Source organism: Poeciliopsis prolifica, unplaced genomic scaffold, assembly GCF_027474105.1.
Source record: "Poeciliopsis prolifica strain line A6 unplaced genomic scaffold, Auburn_PproV2 SCAFFOLD029, whole genome shotgun sequence".
Taxonomy (NCBI): Eukaryota; Metazoa; Chordata; class Actinopteri; order Cyprinodontiformes; family Poeciliidae; genus Poeciliopsis; species Poeciliopsis prolifica.
In genome coordinates, this window is record NW_026562404.1 from 1624655 (window position 1) to 1640417 (window position 15763).

General features: G+C 38.1%; 1 protein-coding gene across 1 annotated transcript in view; it reads right to left on the reverse strand.

The window, feature by feature from the left end:
• LOC129372507 (forkhead box protein J3-like) overlaps positions 1–8735 on the reverse strand; it is an 81014-nt gene extending 72279 nt beyond the window's left edge. Inside the window, exon 1 of the mRNA XM_055049879.1 lies at positions 8462–8735. The gene's annotated coding sequence lies outside the window, so the exon portion shown is untranslated. The remainder of the gene's footprint in view (positions 1–8461) is intronic.
• Positions 8736–15763: the final 7028 nt, after the last annotated feature.

A 15763-nucleotide genomic window follows, 5' to 3' on the forward strand; every position in this document is an offset into this window, starting at 1 on the left:
GTCGATTACATCAAGCTGAGAATCTGTGGTAAAAAGTGAAAGATGCTGTTCGCAGATCTTCTCTATCCAAAGTGACTGAGCTTCAGCTAATTTTGCAAACAGGAAGGGGCAAAGATTTTCACCTCTAGATGTACAAAGCTAGTAGTGATATACTTGAAAAGACTTTGACAGTAGACTGTAATTGCAGCAAAAGGTAGTTTTACATAGTTCTGGCTCGAATGCATGACACAAATTTGGTATTTCTTATCTAAAAAACTGCACTTTTAATAAAGAACAGCAATCAAATGCATAATGCAAGAAATCAACTGCAGTATATATTAGCTAAAAAACCTCCTTGATTTAATTGTAGCCTCACCTTTTAGAAAACCCCTACCCGAAAATGTAAGTCATACATATTTATCTGGGTAAGGCATAGAAATATTGAGTGGAGGATGCCTTGGTAGCAATTATACTGACGCATTTAAATGAGCAGAGTAAATAGTTTTATTAGTTCAACAGAAATATGAATAAGTAGAGGTTAAGATCATGGAAAAAGATGATCATTTCCGAGGGTTATGATCAACTAAATTAAAAGGAACACAAGAAGTAAACTTTTCCAGCTTGACTTAATAGAGTTCATAGAAGAAATTACACGTGTTATGTCTTAAAAAAGAGGATATAGGCATTTAAAAGAAAAAAAAATCGTTCTTTCCTCTTCTCTGAAAATAATGTTATAATATACCACTCTGTGTGCTGTGGATAGCGCTTTGATGACTGTCCCTTTAAAAGAGCTGAGGATGAGTGTGTGTGTGTGATTGAATGTATTCACCCATTAGATTTTGTAGCTGTTATGCACTCACTCAGCTGTATGCATCACTAACAGCCAACAGTCTCCCGCTGCTTGCAGGCTTTTAGACTGAGAGAGGGGGCTTTACAGTTCTGCATTTTAATAGCGAACTTTCAATGGAGTGACGGGGGATGGGTGAGAAAGGGGAGGGTGGCGGTGAGGGATGGGGAGCCAAAGGAAAGAGGCATCAAAATATTTTCAGTGGAAAATGAAGAAATGACAAAATACCCACCCGGAGCGCGCGGAGCAAAGGGGGTTTCTGGAAAGGACTTCTTTTTTGGCAAGAGCAGGGCTAATGTGTCAAAGAAACTCTGCAGGCATTTTGAGCGCTGACATGTCTAGAAGTGTGGGCCATTCAAAAGAGAGAGGAAAAGGTCCAAAAAGCCACATTGAACGTCTTAATTACTTTCTGCCTTGGCAAAACATAACCCTGAAAAGGTTCATTTATGAGATATCAAGGCAAATCAGCTGCCCCCAGCGTGGCTGTTCGCGTGCCACTAAACGAAGCTAGGTTAAGCAATTATCATTTGATAAGTGAAACCTGGAGAGGCATCAATGGAAGGCACTACTTCAAAGTCAGCAGCCTTCAACAGACTGGTCAGGCTAACCCGCCTCTGAAAGGGAATGAAAAGATGATTAATACTAAGACTCATATTTCATTGGTGATGGAAAACTTTCATTAGCTGGCTGATGTCAACCGAGTTCATCCATCAACATCTTCATTCGATGTTGCGGTTCTTTCAGATGTAACGGAAAATCCTATTGAGATGAGGCTAAAAAATTTGGCATCTAAGGAATTCAATCAGTAACTGACTCTCACCAGCCCTAGAATGAAATATTTACCCGCTAAGCCCACACAGAACGCAACACCTGAAAAAACATGCGCCGCGGTAGGACTTAGCGACCCGCAAGTCTTACAGCAACCAAAATATGGGAAAAAAAAAAAAAAAAGCTATCAGAACTTGAGGTTCTGACAACGGCGGAGTTAAAAAGGCATATTTTGTCATAAATAATACATAAGAGTGCAACATTCAGCAAACTCCCCCAGCGAAAGGTCCCAAGAGAGACAGAGATGGGATGCTGTTTGTGAACTCGCGCTTTGCACACACTAAAAGAGGCTGTAGCACAGCGCCACCGCAACTCAAGCTACATTCCCACATCCCAGCCCTATTCAGCGAGGACTAGTCCTCTTTAAAAATTCATTAATTTACAGCAAAAATAGATTAAAGCACCCAACTGTACCACCCTACAAAAAAATAAAAAATAAAATAAAAAGTTTGGCTTGTGAATAGCATAAATAATGGAAGCCAGCATCCTAAACCTCGAGGCCCAGGCTTGCAGGGATAGCTCGGGTTTTGTTGCGCTTAATAATAGAGAGTAATTTACATTTTTTAGAAGTTTTTACAGCTTTTTGATGCTTGTTTGTAATTGCATTGTTTTACATGCAAATTGGCCAACAATTGTTACTCATTAAAACATGAAGCAGTAAGAGTGCAACGCGCTCTGCCTGTGCGGGACATCGAGTTCACAATGGAAGCTCTTGTCGCTGGCAGTGCAGTGGCTGAGTTCAATCCAAATAGCAGCCCTTTAAAGGTGATCATCCCCCCCCCATCTTATCTCTCACATCTTTCTTTTTGAAATCACTGTGACGTTTGCGCAAACTGAATCAAAGAGGATTTTGACAAGATAAAAGGATTTGCTGCATTAGAATTCAAATTATGTGTACTTTCCTGGGGACATGACAAAAATCACAGTGACTGGGAGCACTCAGGGAACTTAAAGGTACTTGAAAAGAGAGAAGGCCTGCTCTAATGTGTCGTCAAATTCATCAGCTTAGAGCCTGGTGACACAAGAGTCTGTTATGTTGGGGAATTAATGCCTTGCTAAAGTATTAATACCTTTTAAACTTTTCCACATTTTGTCATGTTTGAACCACAAAACGTAATATAACTGGTTGAGATTTTATGCGGTAGACCAACACAAAAAGACTCAGCGTGAACACTACCCTCACGGTGAAGGAGGCAGCATCATGCTGGAGGGATGCATCACCTCAGCAGAAAAACAAAAGTTGCTGAGATTGTATGGAAAGACGCACGGCGCTAACCACAGGGAAACAAATGATGTTCACTGTTTACCAGGACTAGCTCTCAAAACACACAACAATTAATTTAAACCTGGGAATCTGTGAAAAAACTTGGAAACCGATGCTCACAAACGTTCCCCATCCAGTCAGTTTGGCATCATCTGTACATTTTGCAATGTGGCATGTATTTGTATTTAGCTGAATAGAAAAACCCTGAATCAATTTCCTCCAATATAACTATCATGCTCTACTATCACGTAAAATCACACTGAAATAAATTGGATTTTGTGGTTTTAATATGCCAAAATGTGACATTGAATGCTATTGCAAGATGCTGCATGTTGATTACATACAAGTAAATGCCCTGACACAAAGTTTCGACATTATTTTACATTTCTCTTCACTGACATACCTGAAACAATGTTGACTTAATTACCAGTGGTGAAGTGCTATTTGGAGCCAGATTGGAGGGGCTTCCAGCTGAAACTGCACCTCATCTCCACCTCGTATAATAACCGCAGCCCTACTATTTTCAAGCAGGGCAGTTAACCTTGGTTAGAGATGCTGTGGATGATGAGGACCAGACAGCTTCTTGTCAACAACAGATTGTGGGTGTATGTGTTGGCTAAAAGCATGTTGTTCCTCATTTGGAGACTCGGCTTCTTTCAAGGCAAATCACAGACACTCACCGTATCATAGCATCAGTTAAAAAAACTAAAAGTTACTGCTGCGGTTATAATGTACTGATTTTTTTTTTCTGCACAGCATGTCAGAGATTACTTATGGGCTTTAAATAAGAAGAACAAGAAAAGAGAAAGCTCTGAATGATACACGCTAATGCAGCTCACGCTGAGTTTTTCAATAAAACAAACTCGGTGTGAACAGCAAGCAGCCACCAGGGTGCAAGGATTGTGTTTCAATTCTATATGTTCTCAAGTGTAATTTATTTTTTGAGCATTTCAAAAGAGTAAATATGTATTAAAAACACGAGTCTGTAACTTGATCACGAATATATTCTGAACTGTGGAACTTCGCTTGGTGTCAAGGTTCCGAGGCACTTTCTTTTTTTTCCAAAATCTTTCTAGATGTGTATCTCTGGTTTTTATCCCATTCCAGACATTTAAAGGAAATATTTACTTGAGAAATGTTAATGCAGTAGATTGATGTGTGTTACTGGAGTCATGAAACAAAATGAGGATGCAAATGAATACTGATCTGGCAGGATGGTAAAACGCTATTTCACTACATAAGGACCTACATCATATTGACTCTTAATATTATAAGTTCCAAGCCTTTTTCTGACCATTTTTAAATTTGCATAAACAGAGTAAATTGAGTATTTGAATATTTGACCCACCAATTATTAAACAGAGCAGATACAAAGAAAACAAAACTGTCCAAATCCGATATCTGGATGAATCATTCGTGCACCTTTTAAAAATATATATGTATGTTTCAGCAATTTCTATTGATATTGACTGATATAAGGTTCTTTGACACCCAGAAAGCAGAAAATAGCCCTTATTTGATTATTGAACATGTTACTTAAAAACTTTGTAAGTAAGTAAATGTAAGTAATTTAAAAGTGACACAGCAAATTAAAGATAAAATGTGTCATTTAAATATCAACTAATGTAAAAACCACAAAATTTGTAGCATACTTGCACCAGTCAGCCAATAGACTGGTTTTTCTGATCTGTGGATATCCAGCAAAATCTTGAATCGTCTGAATTACTTTCCTGCACACATGCATCAATTCCATGTACTACTTTGTATTCTTTTTCAGCTTAAAATTCAGAGAAAGATTAAAGACATGTGCTATGATGCATGAAAAAGGAAAAGATGTGCAATTCCTTCCATTTTTTGTGGATTAAACAGAAACTGTGTCTGTCTAATCCATGTGCTGCAAGTACAAAGAACTTGTCGTGCATTTTTTATGTTTTATTTGTTAAAGGCATTAGAATAAAAAATTAAACCCAATGGTCAGACCTCAAAGACCAGCAATCACTGTTGACCAGCAAAAGCTTGATCTGATCGCTATGTTTTAGAAATTTTGCCTCCTAGATAAAATGTTGGGGAAAGGGGAATATTAAACTTAAAAGATTTTAATACTCTGAATTTATCTAGGCCTAGAAAAGAATAATGGCAAATTCCTTACTCCTATGTAGTATTGTAAGGTGGGTTTTGTATTATATCGTAAATTCCCCATGTTTTCATTTTCAGTGTAAAGAAAGAAACACTGAATGTGAAGCTGCACAAAAATAATACAAATCATTAAAATGGAGGGGGGGGGGGGAAAGAAAAATCTGACACAAGAGCTTCATAAAAAAATTATAATTATTACTATATATGAAGTTAATCTTTTTCTATGAGGCTACAATCCTTAAGACTACCCAAATATAACCATTCAACTTTCGGAAAGTCATTACTTGAGTCACTTCTTTCTCCATTGCGTTTGCTAACATTGACAATAATTACAATGACCTTTCCGATGATAAAAACACAAATCACTAAAAAATAAAAAAACACACACACACAGCAACGGTTCCTTCTTGCATTTCATGAGATTCCACGTAACATTTTAATGAGGCATTTAGGAGGTCTATGAGTGATGTACTGAGAAGAGCCTACAATGGCAATCAGCAGTGAGTGTGGCAGCTGTTCAGCAATTAAAAAGCCAAATTGCCCTCAATCAACAGCATTTACAAGCACAAGTAAATCTCCGAGCAAATAATGATGAGAGAAATCTGTTCAGACAGCTCTCATCTTGATAGGAATCAGAGATGCATCCAAATCAGAGGCAAAAAACAAAACAAAACAAAAAAAAAACACTGTCACAAACACACAGTAACATCTCATACTGTCTGTTTATTTTTAGGGAGCTGGACAGTAACTGACTGGCTGTCGGAACAGCAGCAAGGAGAAACGTGGTGATATCTTACAGCCCTTTTCATTTCAGAGTTATAGGCTCATAACTGAAAAAGTGTTGCCGTCTTTGTAATGTATGTGAATATAACACTAAATGTTTGCAGAACTTTTCTCTGCAACAACAGTTCATTTTGTATTGTTCACCTACGTTCACCAAAAATGGGGCTGTAGATTATCTCTTTTACATAACTGTAACTATTTTTCTATTTTACCCATTTTGTGCCTTATTATAGCTATTTATGGTTATCATATGTTAAACTCTAGATCATGTCATTCTATGATACTTAACAGGTATGACCCGCTAAGTGGTACCAAGGTGTACCAGGGTGTTAGAAAGTACTACCGTCACAAAAAATTTTAACTACTCTGATGGTGGTTCAAGGTCTTTTTAAAGGGAGAATATAAATATATGCCCAAACATTTACTCTCACAAAGCACCACCTATTTCCACAAAGCTCCTCCTTGAAGCTCCTACATATGCCTCGCCCACTCAGCTCCTTCAGCCTAGCAGCAGGAATTAGCAAACACGTGCTGGAACTGCACATCTGTTGAGTTTACCGTGTCTCTCAGTGCAACATTTCCAACGGCGGCGTAAAGGAGGAATGTTGCTGTGATGAAGACAGAGTTCCATCTTTAAGGTGCTCCTTAAAGAAACAGAAGCCAATTTCAAGGTGTCAAATTATGAAGTCAAATTTTCCTTTAAGTTACATTTGGAGATGACACAGTTACTTGACTGCGCTATAAAAAGACACTAAATGCCAGGAAAATACATATTCTCATCTTTTTAGTGGGACGAGTGGAGCTCTCCCACTGACCAATGCTGCTCACTGCTTGCCAGCTGGTTAAAAAAAAAAAAAAAAAAAAGAGCACAGCATGTTCCCTTTTACTTCCATGAAGTGTTTTGAAATATTTCTAAAGACAAACAATAATGGTGTGGAAACTAAAGGAGCCCCCACTTTTCACTCTTATAAAACTATTGCTATTTTTTTAAATGCAGTGGAAAAAAAACTACAAGCAGAATGACTATTAAGTTGACTGCAGGCTTTCCCTGAGCAGATAGCCCCACTAATTAACCAGTTAGAATCAACTATGCCTGTGATAAATTATACAAAGCAAAACAAAACAAAGAATAGAAAGTTCTGAGCATCAGGCACTTGAAAACTAAATTTCAAAATTCAAACTAATGTTGGATTATTTTGATAACAGTAGTGATATATCCTTTTTCCTCTTTAAACAAAAGCAATTAATGTTAGACATTAGATATGTTCCCAAATATTATAATGCAGTGACACTTGTACATCTTTACTGAAGGGTTCATGCAGTGAGCATCCCACTGGCCAATGCATGTGATTCAGTATATTTTAACAATAAATGTTGACGTGATATTATTTAACATGATCATTTTCAGTTGAACTAACTATGATGCAAATTGGACTTTAAACTTTTCAATATCCTTCATTGCAGTATTAAACTCAAAACAGCAAACCTGGCAAGCCAACACAAAGTTAACTGAAAAATCTACATCCCACATTCAAAATGCAAACTTACAAAGTCAAGTCACTCAAACAGCTGACACGATTTCAGCTGCTTTGTTGCAAAGTAGCAACAAAAGTAGCAAAGATGCAACAAAGTAGCTGAACTCAAAGATGTTGAGTCTTCATAGCACTTTCTGATTTTAATATTGTTTCATTTTGGGAAAAGAAGTTTCTATCTTTGTAGCTCTATAAGTCATACTATTATGCATCATGCTGTTATTCTACAAAATTATCTAAATTACAGTTGTTACAATGAAATAACACTTAGATTGCTGCACTACTTTCTGCCATAAGCTGTTAAAAAAATACCCCCTGATATGTTTTCTATTTCATGAAGCTTTACTCTCAGATGTTCTAGATCCTTTTGATGAATATACCAAACTTACACTGATTTTAACTTACAAAAAAATCTGATCATTTGCGTCTTCAGACACTAATCCGACTTAATATTATTGAACACAGAAAGCTTCTAATTTGACATGATGCATCTAAATATTTAGGGTTAATATTTAGAAAGATCCTAAAACTAATTTGCATATCTGCATGAGACCTTACTATTTCTCCTTTTTTTTTCTTCCATTATGCAGACTTAAAAAAATAAAGTTACATCTCTCCCATGCATCTGGGCTGACTGATCCGGGCTGCCTCGCTGATTCTTTGGGACACATCGCTGTGCAGCTTCGCTGAGTGTCTCCTCTGAGGCCGCCTCACTTTCTGCTCTCGCTTTGAACGTCTCTCTCCAGCTGTGGATGCCCACTTCCCCGAGCGCATGCCACCGCTTGAAAATCTGTGCGAAAATCTGAGCGGCTGCAACTTTGTTTTAACAGCATCTCTTCCGACGGTCTCATTGAGTTCACGTCACGAAGGCGAGATTCTGTTCCAACTTGCAGAAGTTGGACTTATCAACAACAACAACAAAAAGAAAGCAAGCGATGAACGCATCCAGTACCTGCAGGCATGCATACTGTCACAGGCAGTCAACTTGTCACGGCCTGCCTTTAAAAGTAAAACCATTACCGCTTCACTATGTCATTACAAATTACATGCTTTCACGACTAACATCCAACAATTCCTGCGCAGGCGACTTACCGTGAGGTATAAAACTGAACCGGCTTAGATCTCTTATGATTATTATTTTTTTCCCCTACATATTCCAGACGCCGCAGATTGTGCACTTGAAAAATTCCCTCCTTCCCGAAGACAAAAGCTCCAGCGGTATCTTTGTGCTGTCACTCGGGTTTGCGGGCTCGACGCTCCGGCTGGCGGAGTCAGACTGAACTGACCGGGCTGTTCGTGGTCATTCGACGCTCCAGACGGAAACGCTGCGACCCGCTGCTGGCGTTTGAGCTCAGCGGCAGCGGCGGCGGCGGCGGCAGAAGATCCCGGCTCGCTGAGCGCTCCGTGCTCCGCTGATAAGCCACCGGAACTACTTCCAACGCCAGCCGGAGCACATTGAAGATGAATTCATGCACCACAACAGGGGGGAAATATGAATTCACATTCACCTAACTAGTTCCCAGCTCCGGTATTAATGAGGTTCTGCAGGAATGTGAACTATTTTTTTTTATTCTTGTATTCTGCACTATATATATTTATAAAAAGCGCTAAGGACTGTCACGTTTGTCTATGTTTGTAGTTTATGTCAATCATTTCAGCAACTTCTCTCCTATAAAATAGGAAAAAAATAACTAAAGGAAACCCTGAAAGCATCCAGATTTCAAAGATACATAACTTAACAAAGAAACATTATAAAATTAATGATGGCAAAAGCAAATTTTTCCGTGTATAACTAAGTTGCTCTGATACATTGGAGCTTGATGGTAAACTACCCATCTATTGAGAAGGACTTGAGTCTGTTCTAGCCTGGTCCTTACTTCCAATTTGACCATTGAATGCAGGGAAGAGTCTGATATGAAGTAACAGCGCACCCTACTGGTGAGGACAATGTTGGATCTGACTTCCTCGTACCATTTTTAATAGTCACACTTCCATTATAATATAAGTGCACGGAGTCTAATTTTTTTAGTGGGTTAACTTTCTGTGACACTCAGCACCAGTTGTTTGTGTAAATTCAACTATTAGTTGACCCATTATGGATGCCAGTGTTGTTTTAACTGCGTGTGCTCACCTTAAAACCTAAAACCTTAACTGATTGTGTTTGAAAGAAACATTTGTAATTGTGAAAATGCACCCAAAATGTGCCTGAACGTTTGCTTACCACTACAGAAACACCTCAGATGTCATTTCTTACAGATTATTGGTGACAAACACGCTGGCTGACAAATAGCTGTCTGAAATAGAAATACAGTCGATAGATTGGGTGGAGTTTGTGTTTAGTTCCTTTGGAGATCATTTTTGATTTCTAGCCATTTTGGGGGTCAAAAACGCTGACTTCTGTCTTTTGTGCATTTAATTGGAAGAAATGCATCTACCGACCCATTTGACATTTAATAGCCTGGACAAACTGATTCAATAACTAACATGGACAATGGTCAAATGATGACACCGAATTTTGAAGTTTTATGTCATCAGCATTGGTATTGTTAAAGATGTTGTAGATTCCTGTTAATCAAGCCTAGAAGGATCATGAGTCAGACAAAATTCTGACCCATCCCCTTATGAGTATTTCTGACACTATGTACACTGACTCAGTAACTGTACTGTGCCGGTCAGATGGTTGGCAAAAGACCTTTAAGTTGCATGATATCAGCATCTAAGTTGTTTACCTGCTTTTGTTTGCGTGTCTCTATTTTTTTTGTTTGCAAAAAAATAAACTCCACTGTACACTGTACACTCCAATTAGGAGTTGGTTCCTCGGCAGGCAGGCCAAAGTGTCATAATGAGTTCATTTTTTCTAACTCTGCCACTTTGTCCTGGAACACACAGCATCAGAACCTGGGTCTGACCAGAGGAACACACAGAAAATCCTTCATTGCAATGTTGTTTTGGTAAGTCATCCTGCTTTTATTAATGACTGAGGTTTATTTCGAGTCACACATTTCTACTTTGCATGTTTCATAAATATCAGTTCAACAAATCCGCCAAAGCGACTGTAATACTGAAAACTGAAAAAAAACTAACAATTCTGATTGAAATCACAAGGTCGTAAATAGCCAAATCACTCTGTCTCAGTTATTGACTATGAAAACCTTCCAGATAAGCCGTAGGTTTTGAAGTGTCAGATGAAAGTCGAGCTCTAAGATTGTCTGAACCACAAGATACTAGAGATGTGTTTGGAATAAATGCAGAAAACTTCTCTCAAAAAAATACAGGAGTTTATTCACTGCTAGAATTCAACCTTGCAGTTCGACGCTTCAACCAACAAACTCAATAAGCTAGTGAGGAAAAACGTAATGATGAAACTACAAATAGAGGTAAAAACAGTTATTTTTAAAGATAGACAAAAATAGAACCAATGCCACAGATCAGGCTAAATTGAGAATATTTAGAAACAAGATTTATTTGATAAGGAATTCAAAGTGATGGTTTAGCTCAATTAGAAATCAATAACCTTAGCAGTCAGAGTTGGTTGTCGATGGCAACATCGGGAAACCTGTAATTCCAATGTTCGTTCTGCATAAATCTGGGGGGAAAAAGGACCAAGGTTTATTCTGGATACACAACAGTAATCTGTAATCTTTGTGGATACTTAGCTCTTGGGAAATTGAGCAGCCTTCCTCCACCCACTAAAGCAGGATTCAAGATGGTCGCTCTTTGTCCTCTCCAATGTAGCAACGCCACAGAAAGAGGGTTTTAAAGGTTCCCATGACATCTCAGAGTTTCCTTCCTGAAACATCTCTTCTTCCTGCAGGGACTAACGTGGTTTAGGTCAATGCATTGTTGAATCAATTGACATTGCAACTTCCTGTCTTCAGTCCTTCAGCTGGAGATGAAAGACTGAACCATCTATTTTGTCAAGTAAATTTTTGATAACATTTTTCAATGATACTCGATAATATTAACTACAGTCTGTAACTTTATGGCAAGCTGAAATAACGCTAAGTTGGACATCGAGTAGCATATTTATTTAGAGCTAGAATTCAAAAAAACAAAAAACTCCAAAGGCGATTTTCTCTCTCAGTTTCTCACACACACATAGTTTGTGCACAAGTTTAGTGCATGAATACTTTATAACTCTGCAAACTAATGTTTTGATGTATCTATGAAGTTTGACTGAAAAAAAAAAGTCTTGTAATTATTTCCTACATAGGTATAGCATGTCCACACTTTTGGTTACACTTTCCCCAGACACTATTTAGTGAAGACATAATCATTTTAAAAAAATATTTTTATTAGTACATTTTATAATAAAAATCATTATTTGTATTTTTCCTCACATTGGAAAACATTTTATTGTTAATTCCACAAACCATTTATGAATCTAGTGTTTTTCTGACTGCGTCACAGTTTAGGTTTTGGCTATCCCCCCTGCCTTCACTCAAACACACTCGCACACACCTGCCCTCCTCCCTACATGAAACATCTCTCTCAGTTAATTTTTTTGGTCACTTTTTACTAGGCTGACAGGAGTTAATCTGACCTCTTCATCCTCCAATGAATCCCCCTGAATCGCTCACTCTCCCACCTTCTCTGGCCCTGAACCTGCAGCAGCAACCGAAGCTTGCGTGACAAACGTATGAGTAAGTTTGGTAGATTTTTCTGCATCCACTAAGAGGCTTTTTAGCCTAGCTGATGTTCTCCCATGAAGATGCCCAGCGATCAAGCGGTGTCCATCACCTCTTATCTTCTTTGAAACAAGTCCACAAGTTGTCTCGGGCTCTTGGACAACTCTTTTGATACGTTTCACTCTTCTGTTAAAATCCAACAACGGAGGACGTGTCATGATATTATGTTTCTGGCGCAATGATGTTTTATTCACGTTCAGATTTTTGGCCCTAACAGTTCTCACAGGAACCTTCAGGGGTTTATACATTTTTTTGTAACTGATACTACCACTATATTTTGCAACAATAACTTTGCATAAGTCTTAAGAGTGTTCATTGGCTTTCAGGTGTTCCTTGAACGTTAACTTAGTAATGAGAGACCTTTTTATAGGTTATCAGTTAGGCCTGAACCATCACTTTAATTGCCACTAAGTTTGTAATTACTAATATATTTGAGCTGCTACTGTGAAAATTTATGTCTTTTTGCATCTCAATTTCTCTGTGTGTTCAATGTATTTTCTCTGTCACTGAATCTTTTAATTTTAGGACCTCCACTGTTTGTTTCCTTAACATGCATGATCTACGTGGTTTGTTACTGACATCTGGTGGAAATTTTGTGTCAGTGGCACCTTCAGAAATTATGTATTTAAATAAGCAGCTTATGATATGTTTGATCGTTTAATTTACTCTCTGCTTGCTTTCCAGCAGAAAATGAAGCGGTAATGGTTTTACTAATTTGGTTCGTTAAAAGCAAATAATATTTTTGAGCTATTCATAGCCTCGCCCGCCTTGCCAAACAAAACTTCAGCTTCATGTAAAAAATGTAGTATCACAATCCAGCCAGCAACAAGTTTCACTGTGTGTAGGGTGTTCTTTTAGTGATTTGCAGTGCTGGTTTTGTGCCATTCAAAATCTTTGGAAGTCAGAGATAGAATTATCTTTGAAGCTCGGTTTAATACATTTTCCAACAAGATTTTTCTTTTAAGACTGGATATTTTCTTTGGGAGAAAATAACCGTCTTTTATCCCTACTCCAAACATGTAAATGTCATCAAATGTACAACACAGCCAGCAACTCCTTTAATGCTTGTCTCGACATGTTGACAACTCGTTTGCCCAGACTTAGGTTTGTCTAATTGCAATTAGACAAAACAATTGCAATTGCTATTGTAAATGTTATGCATTTACAATTGCATAGCATTCGTCACTGCGCTGCGGAGCATGCATTTGTGGAGTTGTTATGACGACTACCTTTAAAGTCCTGTGTTCAAATCCCACCTGAGCATTTCTGTTTGAATCTTTGTATACTGAGAACATTTTGATAATTTGTCATTTCTACAAACAGCAGCTTTAGGCCGAAGATTCAAATGTTACAAATAAATCAAACTAGAACAGCTGAGCTTTTTTCAGTGATGGCTGGTCAGAAGTGAACAGAAAAAAATACTGAATGCTGAGCTCAGCCTTGACTCAACAAGGCTCTATTTGTACTCACCAAGGCAGTACACACCATTGCAAAAAGGCTTTTGCAGCATCACCTTTCTCCCACCCGCAAGAGATTTATTTGTTTTTCAGTGTCATTATTCACAAGGTCAAATTGAAAGGGTTTTTCAGTTATTTATCATGGTCTAATAAATAGCCAGGTATTTAAACCAGGGTGTGTTTATATTTGAGAATCATTGTAAGAAAGAGGAAAAGTGTAGTAACCTTCTTTCATCCAGCTGATATAAAGCAATGTCACTTTACTGTGACCATATTGCAAATACTTTTGTAAATCAATGCAAGTGATCATATACAATTCTTTACTTTTTCCTACATTTTCAGCTGCTTATATTATGTTGATCAGAATATATAACATGGGATTTTGTTAGGTAGTCTCAACCACAACATCTAAGCATAGGTTTGTCGTATAAGTCTGTACAAACGTATGTAAAGACACATACATTATGAGCAAGATATCACACATCAAAACATTAGTTTCCATTACTTTTTATTGATCTAAAACTGAGATTTTCCGATGTAAAAAATCGAAGCAGAGCAAAGAGAGAGTGTAATCTATCGATCTGCCACTAGAGGGCCCTGCAGGCAAGGGAAGTGAACTACATGTGTTCACAAGTGAATGAAACTTGCCGTACATAACTCCGTTAAAAAATATATTTTAAGATTAAAAGTAGATTAATATATAGATCGCTAACACCACCAAACACTTCTTTGACAAAATAGTATAGGCTATTTCCATTTGTTTCGTGTTATTTTATTTTTAGCCTATTCTGAGGGCAATCTTGAACAGTAAAGCTGATTTCTGATATGTATTAGACATAAAGAAACACTTCTTTGTGGGGATCTTTTTTTTTTTTTTTTACAACGTCATCTAACGCGTCATTTTGCAGCGCAAAGCTGGTCAACAGCTGCACGAACCACGTCAGCATCAAGCGAGATGAGCTGCACTTCCACCAGCTGTCAGCGAACATTTCCTCAATTGTCTAAGTTGTGAATCTGACCAAGCAAGGGGAAAGTCTCCGTTTATTTTAAACCCAGAAGAGTGCTTGACTGCGGGACGCTAAAAGGAGTGCGTCCCGTCACATCCTCTTCTAACTGCTGCAGGCAGACCGGTTCGACCCGGTTTGATCCTGTTTAGTCTACGGCATTGCAGCGTGTAGTGTGGAGGATGCAGCAAAGCAGACCGAAACATGGTAGCTATTTCTGTGTGTGGGGGGGGGATACAAAAACACTGTAGCTTTAGTGTTACTGCAGGCAATCATTAAATAAATACTACTTTTTAATATATAACCGGAACATATAAAAATAATAATAATAATCCACCATAACCTAGACGGCATTTAGGTTGTTGTCTGCAAAATACTACACGTAAATATAACTACTTTAAGATTTTGACACGCATTTATTGTGTAATGCTATAAATATGAGGTCACGATGATGGATGATGCCAAGAGACTGGCACCGGGCATCCTGATGAAATCTCGCGATACTGCTGTGAATTCGCAGTGCTGCCCAGACATGGCACAGAAGGTGAATGAGGTCTTTTCCCTCAGAACAGTTCATTTAGTGACTGTTCAAATCTAGCTGTCCTGCAGTGTTCGAAAGCAAGTTTATATCTCACATAAATTCAATTTTGTGTTTACATTTCATGTTTATTTAATCATTGTTTCACAAAGTACACACTATGAGAATGTCCAACAGAAAAAAAATAGTAAAATACTTGATACTCATGAATTATGTACTCCTGCAACCGCAACACTAAGCAAACAGACAATTGATGGATGATTTCTAAAGTTATTTTTTTTATTTTGTAATGAAAGAAATTACTTTAGCAAGAGTCTGGATGAGAAAAAATAAGAAATGTATTAAAACCTTGCAAGGTGAGAACAGAAATACAGAGTCACAAGAGTCTATCAAGTCTGCTCTGACCAACACTGGATCTGGCTTCCTTTAGCAGGTTCTGGTCAGAGAAGAGAGACTGGATTGGACCAGAGGTGCGAATCCCAGATTTGTGATGTACCTGGGATTCTGTGGAGCCCCACACAGATGGTCTGGCCATTTGTCTATTGTTAAGGATAGGGATTGTTCTTTCATGGTAAAGAGGTCAGATAAGTTCTACGTAGGGGGCGTAACACTCAGATAGTCTCCAGGATCAATGCGCTCTCCCCCTGCTGTTATATGACACTGTGGACTTTCATGTGAGAGCAGCTTGACCAATCTCACGATAAGAC